General features: G+C 39.5%; 1 long non-coding RNA gene across 1 annotated transcript; it reads right to left on the minus strand.

Moving 5' to 3' along the window:
- Positions 1-735: 735 nt before the first annotated feature.
- Positions 736-3,427, minus strand: LOC133954599 (uncharacterized). The gene is made up of 4 exons (XR_009920804.1): positions 3,233-3,427; positions 2,819-2,895; positions 2,418-2,510; positions 736-1,480 (listed from the first exon to the last, which is right to left on the minus strand). It is a non-coding gene; the product is annotated as an uncharacterized LOC133954599 (long non-coding RNA).
- Positions 3,428-11,283: the final 7,856 nt, after the last annotated feature.

Raw genomic sequence — 11,283 nt, forward strand, 5'->3', positions numbered from 1 at the left:
GTCCTCCAGAATAAGACCTCAAGGGCCATGAATCAAAGTGTTCTGTCATCTGAAGCTCAGCTGGGGGAGAAGACACAAACCTGTGTCCGGGGTGTAAGAGCAGAGGAATATAAACTCTGCAGCAGTTTAGATAGTGAAATAAAGAAAAACCCTCAAGTTAGTACTCTACACTGTAAAATCCAATTAGTTATCATTACTTTAAAAAAGCATGCAAACCGGTTGCACTTAAAAAAACATGTAAAGAGAACTAGGTATTTTAAGTTGTACTAACTAGTGCGTCCTTATTAGAGTACACTTATACATGAGTTTAAGCAACTAAAACAATCAAGTAGAGTGTGCTTGATAACTTACTTTAGAAGTACTCTCGACTTAGTTAAGACTACTCAGAATTCCTATTTTAATCTACTAAGTCATTGCATGTGAAATTTACTCTGTGTTTAGTCCATATAACACAATTATCTAAGTTGGACTAACTTAGCATTTCTAAGTTATATTTACTTGAACAGCAATCTGACTTACTTGCTAAAACCATGCAAACCGATTGCACTTAAAAAAACAAGTAAGTGTTACTTCAACAATCTAAGTGGCTCAAATATCTATACAGGAATGAAAAAAAGGTTCCAATCTCCTAAAATAATCGGAGTTACAATTAAATATAATAAATCAAGGTAATAACACAGTTGAATGTTCAAATATATCAATTGTTTTTAATTTTTCTTCCATTTATATCAACTTTTTTTCTTAAAGATTGCCTTGAAGGACATCCACAAACACAGATCAATATCAATATCAAGATCAATAATACAGTAAACACAGCCTTAAAACTGTAACAACTAACAGTTCTTTCCCACCAATGGGAAATAACCCACAAGCTGACAAGTGCACTTTTGTATTCCTGAATAATGTTACTCAAAAATCACTAAATAAAAACTACATATATATAAAAAATTAAAAAAAAGTGCAAAGTGGCTTTACTCAATGAGCGCAAAAACCTGACAGGGTAATAACTGGCAATGGATCTCACATATATGTGAATGAATATACATACATGTACAGCCTCTATACTTGCTGATGAACCCATGGGCTGACAATTTGAGTGGAGTGTGTTAATTTAGTGAACAATAAAAAACAACTGAATCCACTCTACATTTGCATTCTAACTCAACAAGAGATTTTTAAGACTTTGTAATTTTGGTGGGAGTTTGTCCTCTCCCAAGCCAAGCATCACTCTTTGAATGAAGCAGAAAGTGTTTTTCATGGCTTTAGGGTAGTCTAAATGCAAAGCGTATGACATTCCAAACAAAAGTCAAAGTGCCTCAGGTAGGTTCTGGAGTTCATCCATTACAATACCTCCCTCAACAATGATGGCAGTAGACATTGGGTGAAGGTGGAGCTGATTTGGAAGGAGTTGCAGATCTTCAGGGAGAACAGTCAGCACCCCGACAGATACTTTTACCCAGGTCTCATCAGTGTCACAATCCTGTGATGAAACCAAACAAAAACATTACATTACAACAGGGAAATGTTGTTGGCAGTTGTTGTGTCCTGCCCGACACTGCCTTCCAGCCTTGTGCATTAAAGGAATACTTTCTCTATCATTTTCATAGTGAGACAACATGATCAATACCTTTTTTGTGTCTGTACATCCAGTAGCTGGCTTTCAGCTCTTAACATCACGGCTTAGCTCAGCGCAAACAATGGCAGTGGATAGAAGTCAGTGGCATACTCGGTAAAAGTGAACAAAATATTCACTGCCATGATTTGCGCTATGCTAAGTTGAAAACATTTAAGATTTTTTTGAGGCATTTCTGCTTTATTTGATAGTGACTGTGGAATCAGCTCTCTCAATGGGTCAGAGAGGCAGACACTCTCTCTACATTTAAGTCCAGGCTTAAAACCTTCCTCTATGACAGAGCTTTTAATTAGGGCTGGTTCAGGTAGCCCTTAACAATTTTATAGCTATGCTGCTATAGGCTTAGACTGCTGGGGGACACATCTCCTACTGTGTCCTTACCACAGCGACCCCAGGTTTGAATCCGTCCTGGGCCATTTGCTGCATGTTATCCCCTCTCCCTCCCCCTGGATTTACTGTTTCGCTCCACTGCATCATTCAAAATAAAACAGAAACCACAAAAAATAATATGTACAAGGTCTTGTACTTAAATAACTCAGTTTTGGAGATGAAAGGTATTCCTCTCACTTCACAGGAGCTAGGCTGGTAATTTTACCCTTCTGGTAGACATCAAACTGTCAGTCAGCAAGCAGCCCATGCCAATGTTTGTACTGAACTCATGGATATATTCAGTATTACGTTTTTTTTGTTTTTTTATCTCACTCTAATTGAGACACTGGTAAATACAAATCAAATTTCCCCATAACTGTGTGTGCTCCTTTAAGATGCTCCTATGAAAACTTACGAAGCAGGTGTTGTAGAAGTCACTGGGGTCATAACCAAGTAGAACAGGGAGGCCTCGGAGTACAACGGTGCGTACCGCTGTCACATCTGGTTTCTAGAAGTGGATGATGAACAAATTCAGCTATAGATAATGCAGCATTCAAAAGCTACAGTAAAACCTCCATGTTTTAGGCGACAGTGTTTTAACAACTGTCCTCTTTTGTCTGCGGAAAAGAGGCACTGCTTACAGTTCCAAAGCATCTGCAAGAAATATTTTCAAAGGAGATTATAAGTAAGAATAGTCTCTCAATTTAATCTAATTAAGGTGCAGCACTTTGTCAAAAACTGTTCTACTGCTGGTGGTTATAACTCCTTAAAGGAATAGTTCACCCAAAAATGAAAATACGGTCATCATCTACTCACCCCCTTGCTGATAAGATGTCAGGTGAAGGTTTTTTAGCCCTCTAAGCACTGCTGGAGCTCCACGGGGAAACAGCTTCCTGTATTTTTCCAAACAATGGATGTCTGCGGTAAGCACAAAAACCGAATAAAAGTACCCCCCAAAAAAGGTTTAAAACCCTCCAAACTTCTCATGAGCCATAATCCATATATCCGGAACCCGCAACATGCAAAATTACAAAATGACTGCTCGTGCACGTGTGCCTAAAAGCTAACAGCATACAGACGGATTTAGCCTGTAAACATATATTAAATGGCAACTTTTGCACATAAATTTACATGACGCTGGTTCTGGACATATGGATTATGGCTCACGAGAAGTTTTTTGGATTTTTTAAGATGAAATGTCCCCCATAATATAAACTACTGGCATCTCACCTCCAGTGCACTGGGCCCACGTTGTCAAAGCAGCTCTTCAGTAGCTCTGAGCACTTGTTCTGAAAGAGAAAAATATTGTAGTTACAAGGAAGTTCCAGTGATGTCGTGGTTTGTAGATTACTGACACGTTCCTTAATGTGTGCATGCTTAACACAGGTATTACAGGAACCTGTTTTTAATAATAAAGTACAAGTTCGGGCAAATCCAACCTTGGGCTATAGTTTCCTAATAATTTTGGTCAAAAAAATTATCAGATTTTTTTTTTTATTGCTCCTATTATGCAGTAGTTCTCTGTCCTCACATTGGCACAGCAGCTTAGAATGGGAGCGGATGGAAAAATATGAAAATGTAACATTTTAATTTTATTAGACCTCAAAGGTATTCATGTAATTAATCAATCTTAATTTATATAGCACATGTCTACACCCAATGTGCTGCACGTGATAGAAAGACACTGCAACAAAAACAAAAACCACAGGTGAGCAAGGGCACAAAAATTAAGATAGCATTAGGCAAAATCAACTAATAATGGAGGCACCTTGCTTAAAATTCAGGCTAAAATGATGTCTTAAGATTTCTTTTTAAATATCAGAGGTAGAGGTCATGATTTAAAAATTAGGGTTAGGGCTAACGCTAGCTAGCGAACCCTAACGCTAGCTAGCGAACGCTAGCTAGCGAACGCTAACAGTCGTAGCAGTAATTAAAACATATTAACAGAAACACTTGCTTGATAACTTACCTTATTATTTTTCAAAAGAATAAACAAGACGGCGCAAAAGTCGAGTCAGCAGGCTGCCCTCAGTGTCCCGGCCTGTGTGCTGGACTGGCGAGCGGGAGAGACTGAATGTTGCTACTGCGCATGCACACTTCTTCTTCTTCTTCTTTGAATGCGCAGTGGGAGTGAGACTGTGTTGGCTACTTATTGTTGCGAGTGAGCATAACTCTAAATAAAGTAATCTTCACTCTTAACACTAAGTATTTTGCGTTTTTCACCATGCAAGTAACTCTTACTTGATAAATACCAGTCATAAGTGCATATTGTTGATAACCTAGTAAGGTTAACTAATGAATGTATGTCAGGGCAGCTATTGGATTTTACAGTGTAGTTATTGTTTCTGAGGATTCAGCCTTTGTGTGAAGTAGTCTGCAAAAAACATTTACATCACCTACAGACTCAGAGAATTCAGTAATCTTATGAATCAATGCAGGACACACTGTAACACAGAGACAATAAACCTAGGTCATATCAGGTAATACTTCTTAAACAACACAATTAGCAGTTTTTTTTTTTGCTTTTTTTCATGCAGGTGACTCGTTTCCCATTGCCAATGGAGGAGTTTGTGCTTCTGTTTTCTTCCTGGTACGTCAGATTAAATGTCATAAAGGCCCTAAAAACCTCTCTCTCATGCTCTCTCACCTCCCTATTTGTCGGGTTAGTGCGTTCACCTGGGTACCTCGTTTTCCATCTGTTTTGATCAGAACCTATAACAATTTGTGTCCACTGCAGATACATGTGCAGTGTCAAACAGGACTGAATGTCGATTTGATCCATTCCCATTGAAGACAAAAGCCTGATCTTAGTGAGTGAGTGGGTTTGTTGTCCAGTCGAAAAGAGGCTAGAGATAGATGTAGGCTCACTGATAAATGATATTGAAATATAGGGCTATGAATCAAGACTAGAATAAAAACATTAAAAAAGTAATGCTTTGTATCCAAATATTTAATTTGGCTTTGACACTGGTGTCGCAACTTCATTTCATATTGCATTCCTATTGGTTGTCTAGTAGACGTGGGTCAGAGTAAGTTGCTAAATTTCTGACACCGACTCTTTGAACCTCTCATAGTGGGATGTATTACAACCATTTTGGAACCACAAGCAAGCATATCACCTTATTTGTTGTTTACCTTTCATCAGGGACAGCCCAAAATCATACAGTATATTCCTACCATATTGAGTAAATGTATTAGATTGAGACTGTAATGGAAAATTCCAAAATCTTTCATAGAGCCACTTCCTCTTTAGCAAATAGTCTTTAAGTAACAGCTCAAATCTCATTTTGTTACTGCCTTGCTTTGTACAGAGCTTTCATTTGGAAAAGTGACCTTCCATCACACACATAATAAACCAGCTACATTATATTGTGGGTCTGTGTGAGGAGGACCTCCATGAAAATAAATCATTCCGAGCATTTGCACACAGGAGCAATGTTCCCATTACATACAGGTATGTTTAGAACAGACACTGCAATAGTAAACCTAAGGAAAATGTCACAGTACTGTCTCGGAGGTAAGAGTTAGAAACAACATGTTTTACTTTAGAGTCACCATAGACAGCAGAAACCCATCAGGGTGGATGACGTGTGACAGCAGCAGAGCAGGAGCACAGATGGATGCGTCGCAGTATCCGGTCCTCTGCCAAGCTGGCCTCCTGCACAGCTTCACCTGGTGGAAGGTGACTGACCCCCTGCAGTGTGTCTGTAATCTGTTACAGCAAAGTCCAGCCCAGGTGATTACTGAAGCAAGGGGGGTCGTGTCAAGGGTTACAGTCGCCCTTTCTTCCCTCCTGGACCAGTTGACCCCCCGGTGAGCCGCCAGGCCCTCCCGTCACTCATCCTGCCTGGAGGAGCTGAGCTGAAACAGGAGTGGAGGAAGAACCAGGGGTCAACACTGAACCAGGGTCCACTGAGGAGAACCGACTGATGACGGCCAGCTGATCGGTGACAAAGAGAAGACAGGAAGGTTCATTAGTGGCAGCTGATGATCTTATGTCACTATCATAACTTATAAAATCATAATAAACTATATTTATTTCTGTAAATCAGCGTATGTTGTTTCCTTGCTGACGGTTTCTTTTTCATTTGGACTAAAGCTGTTTAGATTCAGCAGGGTTTTAGAATATGACTAAATTCATTTTTATTTAAACTTATCATAATTTGATCAATTCAGTTCAACACAGTTCAATTCCATTGTTTCTCTACATAAACTTTGAAACATGTAGATTGAACATGAGCCTGATTTATTTAACGTAACTAACTGAAACTAGCCCATAAGGATTTTGGTGTAGTCTGCTGTATTGGCTGATCTGGAATAAATAAATAAACTTCTCTTTTAATTTGGCTTTTTACTTTAGCTGGTTGCTCACTTGTATTCAAGGTATCAGAAGGTAAAATGTCATGGCTACATTGTGTATCCAATTACATAAAACTGATAAAAGACTAATAGTGTCTAGCTATGCTAGCAGCTCTGATAGGCAGTGTAGTGCTTTCCCTTAGCAAAATATGCTGATCAGAAACAGCAGTGCAATGTAAGTGGGCATTTTGGTTTAAATGGAAGGGATCTAGGTGTTCATGTGCAACCCAGTCTCATCCGAAAACGTTCAGTGGCAACGTTGGTCCACTAGGAGCGACGTTACCATCTCACAATCTGGCCTCTCAGAGTGTGAGATGGTAACATTTTGTCAGCCCATTGTTTTGCATTGGCGTGTTCTCACGTCACGTGACTCACAAGCTCCCGTCTGCGGAGAGGAAAACATGGCGGATATTCCTTGTTTTTTCAGATAAAAACATATTTTTGTAACTTAGTTTGGGCATAAAAATACATTCTGACACCATTTCTAGCGAGAAATGTGCTCTTTGCTTCCACAGTCTTCAGCCAGTTCGCTCTTATGATACATATTTTAAAAGTTATCACGAATGTTTTTGTCGTTGCTATGAGGGTTGCTATGACGCTGCCATAACACCACGGCGTAGCGTGCTGTTAAAATCACCGTCCCTGCGTGGTGTCGTTCAGTGATCGTGAATGTTATTCACGTTATATAATTTGAATATTTGAGGCTAGCTTACACCTCTAATGCGAAGGATCCTGCGAGACCGTTCATACTGAGAGCGCCACGGACCGAGTTTCGCGAGCGGACATGACGTGTGGCTTGTAAACAAAACATCCAGTCCTTTAACTCTGCGCTGCATCATAACAAGGGGCGCTTCGTTCTGTCAGGTAATTAGTTTATTGTTTTTAAAGATCGTTACGATCTAGGTTTACAGTCCGAGTGCTGAGACAGCGGATGGGGACTCCTTTGAAACACACTGGATGCTATTCATCAGCTAATACGCCATTGTTGGCCACATGCTACAGCCCACCGTAGCCTGTGCTACCTGGGAGGTGAAGACATGGTTGTTGAAACCAGTTCAAGACGCTTAGCTCATCATTGAGGGACGCTACAATATAAATATAAACATGAATTTGATTTATGAATGCTTTAGATTAATAAGGAATGTATTTCTCTACCATTACTCCACAATATCAGATCAATTTGGTTTAATGTAGAGTATGCAATATGACAATAATGTTTCCATGTTATGGAGTTGCAATTCATGTTATAAAACAATTGCTATGTTCTGTTTTTTAATCAAGGAGGATCCAAGTGAAGCTACAGGAGTTTCATTAACGTCAAAATGTGTAAATACAACTGTATCGGCAATGGGTTGTGGGGCATTAACATTTGTAACTCTCATTTTGTTTTGACAGACTGTGAAAAGAGCGTTGAGAACATCACCACTCTACAGGAAGACACAGTCCACTAATGGGTGTCAGAAGTTCAGTAGTGAACGACAGGTACTGTGGAAAAATGTGTCATTGTTGTACAATGTCCTTTGACTCTGTTTACACAAGGTTAACACAAAAAGGTTTGATTGTAAACTGATATTGGTATGAATTCATGTTATTCTCCACTTCACAAGAAACAAACAATCCAAATTACCTGCAGAACGCCCTTGATGGAGGCTTCAGCTGCATCATCAGACTGGTGAGACAGCAAGATGCAAACTTTAATGCCAATTTATTTGTGTAACATTCTGTGACCAAATGTATAGATTACTTTTTGCAGATTGTAAAAAAAGATAACCCATTTATTTAAAAAAAACGACACTTGAATTACCGCACTGCGTTGTATGACTCCGCTAACCAGTGCAGTGCCCGTCTTCATATTTCTACATATTTTCTCTCATATAAATGACACTGTGTCTCTTGCCAACTGAAACCATAAGATGAGGTCAGTGTGGCCTTGACCTTTTGACTTTAAGACAAATACACAGTTAGACAGTCCGAAAACATACAGTAATGCCTCCGACGACTCGCTATTGCAGAGGCATTAAAACGTTAGTGTAGTAGATTGGATTTTATTGGTGTTACATTGGACATCTTGTATGGGTACACCAAAAAATATATTTGGTTTCACATTCTAGATGCTGGGCTTGAACTCTGCATGCTCAGAGTTCAAGCCCAGCAGGCTGCAGCGGGCCTGACATATTCCGGAACAGCAGCACAGTCTTTGGATGAATCCTCTGAAGATGAAAACATGGCGAGGTACTTCTCCACTGATGAAGAACTGTGAGGGCTGTGATTAGCTACACTCTCTTGGTACAAGGCTACTCTTGCTAATCCCTGGCAGCTTTAGGAAGGCATTAGCTCGCTGTTGGGTATCTGTTAGCTTCAGCATTTTTTGTTTTTAGCGGCCTGTCTGACATTTATGTTTAAAAAAACAAATCAGAGGGAACCATCTTCATAATTTAACACTATGGTTTGTTTGTGTGTCCTTCAGTTCTTCTCAAGAGAAGCAGTACAGGTGGGCCTCAGCTCCACGGTCCCTCCTGCAGCGTCCGCTCCTGATGCTAACCTCATGTCTCCATCACACCAAGCAGCAGACCTGGATTGACAGACCTTTCTCCAGAGCTGCCCCCTCCCTCTGAAACCCCCCTCTCCAAAACACTATTTGTGTCGTTTTTTAAGTCTTATTTGCATGAGAATTGTTGATCATAACATTTCCAGCAGATGCCTTAATGTAATGTTTCTGCACAATAAATTACATTGATCATAACATAATGGTATTTCCTTGCACTTCCACACCATGATATTGGCAGATAAGATGCTGATTACATTAAAGCAGTGAATGATCTGCTTTAAGCAACATAAACACACAATGATCCAATGGATCTGAAGTAGAATGGGCCCATTACATTCTTTAGAGAATGCCTTAGTTATTGAAGTCAGAAAATAACTTTCTTTATCTGAGGTTCCAGTCATTTATAGTCACAGCAAAGCACATAGGTCTGGTTGTCTAGGGACACCCATATCATATTGTTTAAGATGTGTAACATCAAGTTTGTGTATCAGTGCAAAATACACTAAAATTAGTTGACCCAGATGTTTCACAATGCAATCTGATAAGGTCTTATGAGAAACATTCTTAACATTAAAGAAATGAACTCAGTCGATAGCAATAGATGTTTCACTTAAATCAGTAGCTGGTAATCGGCAGCCTGACTTATTCAAACACATTAATACTACAATGAATGAGGCAGGGGTTTTCTATCAGAAATCAATTCTGGGACATTCATTTAAAGATCTCCAGTATAAGCAAATGTGTTCTAAAATTGGTTTACATCCAAGTGTGAAGCTGTCCTAGCACATGGAAATAAGATATATGTATATATTGTTTGTATGAGCTGTCCCTCAGTGAAGTACTTGCACTTCTTGAAAAGCTCTATATAAATAAGATGTATTAATGTTTATACATTGCCCACTAGTATATGTTTTCCTAAAAGTCACTGTAGATACAGAAACAACAGTATGGTTCAGGTGACAGTGAGTGGAATGTGAAGGTCATTTCCATGTGCTCAAGAGAAACCTAATGTGACGATATAGTTGATTTCTGAGATTTATTAGTCACTGATAAATCACTAGAAGGTTTGGCTCCGCTTTACATTTCATAATATTGAACCCCTTGCTCTCCTCCAGGACCTCTGAGATCACATAATCAAATGTTATAAAAAGCCCAATAATCAAGACTTTAAACAAATGTTAGCTCCCACACTGAGGAACAAACCTGGCCTCAACATCAGACCATGCAGAATTAGGGCCACAGTTTAAAAAGTGGTTCAAAACTCACATTTATGCACCAGCCTTTTTAGAGTTTATAATTTGTATGGTCTTTAAATGTTGTGTTTTATCGTTTTGAACTTCCATGTTCTCTTGTTCTGTGTCGATGATGTGGAACTTTACTAGTGAGTCCTCCTCAAAAGGCTCTACAATATAATCATTTTTGTATTGTTTGTGCTGGAGGTTGTGTCAATCCATTGGTCTCAGTCCAATATGGTGAAAGAACTCAGTCAGTCCTCGCTGGAGTGTTTAAAAGAAACAAGGACGTCCCTGCCTGAGCTCCACTTTGGCGACGTTTACCTATCTAGTGGAGAACCCTCACCTTATACCACCGCCGAGATGAATACTCACGAAAGTACGGATGGTTCTGATTAATCTCGATCTGGATGGGTCAATGATCGTACAGGGAGATGGGTGTAGGGATATTCCCTAAACTCCTGGTTTACTGTCAATCTGAATGCAGCCATGTTTAACTTGGTCCACAGACTGAAAGCACACTGCCCCACCCCCACAGCGCTTCATTTTGTACCAATAATGAAGGTAACGAGTCCCAAACTCTGCAGACAGACAGTCTGACAGACTGATAGAAGTTTGTTAAACTAGCTTTTCTTATTGTTCCGTTGTTCTTCTTTTATCTCTGGTGTTTTATGGCCCTGCTGCGTATGATCTGACTTTTCCATGATTTGCTAGTTTTCCCAATTACAGCCTATTTTATTTTGTGAATCCCCCTGTAACTGGTTTTGGACTGTGCTAGAAATATTATTATATTGTTATAATTTATTTTTCAAATGGATGCTTACGATGAACTGGTCCCTCAAGAGGCACGAATTATAATCTCGTTAGGGCCTGTTGACTCTTCAGTGGAGTCACAAGTCCTCTTAATGGGATGAAGAAAATCAAGTCAAAGGAAAGGACATTCTCTTCTATTCTGTTTCTTATCTGAGCACTTTGACTTTCAACTAAAACAGAATAACTCAAACAGGAGACTTGTTGCTCCATCACTGTTTCTTCCGATAAGACGTTTGCACTGCTGTATAACATTTTTTGTTTTCATGGCTGCAGCTCAGACGCCCCGGATGAACTAGAGCAGCTGACCGGGAAACATTTGACGCGTGCGG

Source organism: Platichthys flesus, chromosome 6 (assembly GCF_949316205.1).
Source record: "Platichthys flesus chromosome 6, fPlaFle2.1, whole genome shotgun sequence".
NCBI lineage: Eukaryota > Metazoa > Chordata > Actinopteri > Pleuronectiformes > Pleuronectidae > Platichthys > Platichthys flesus.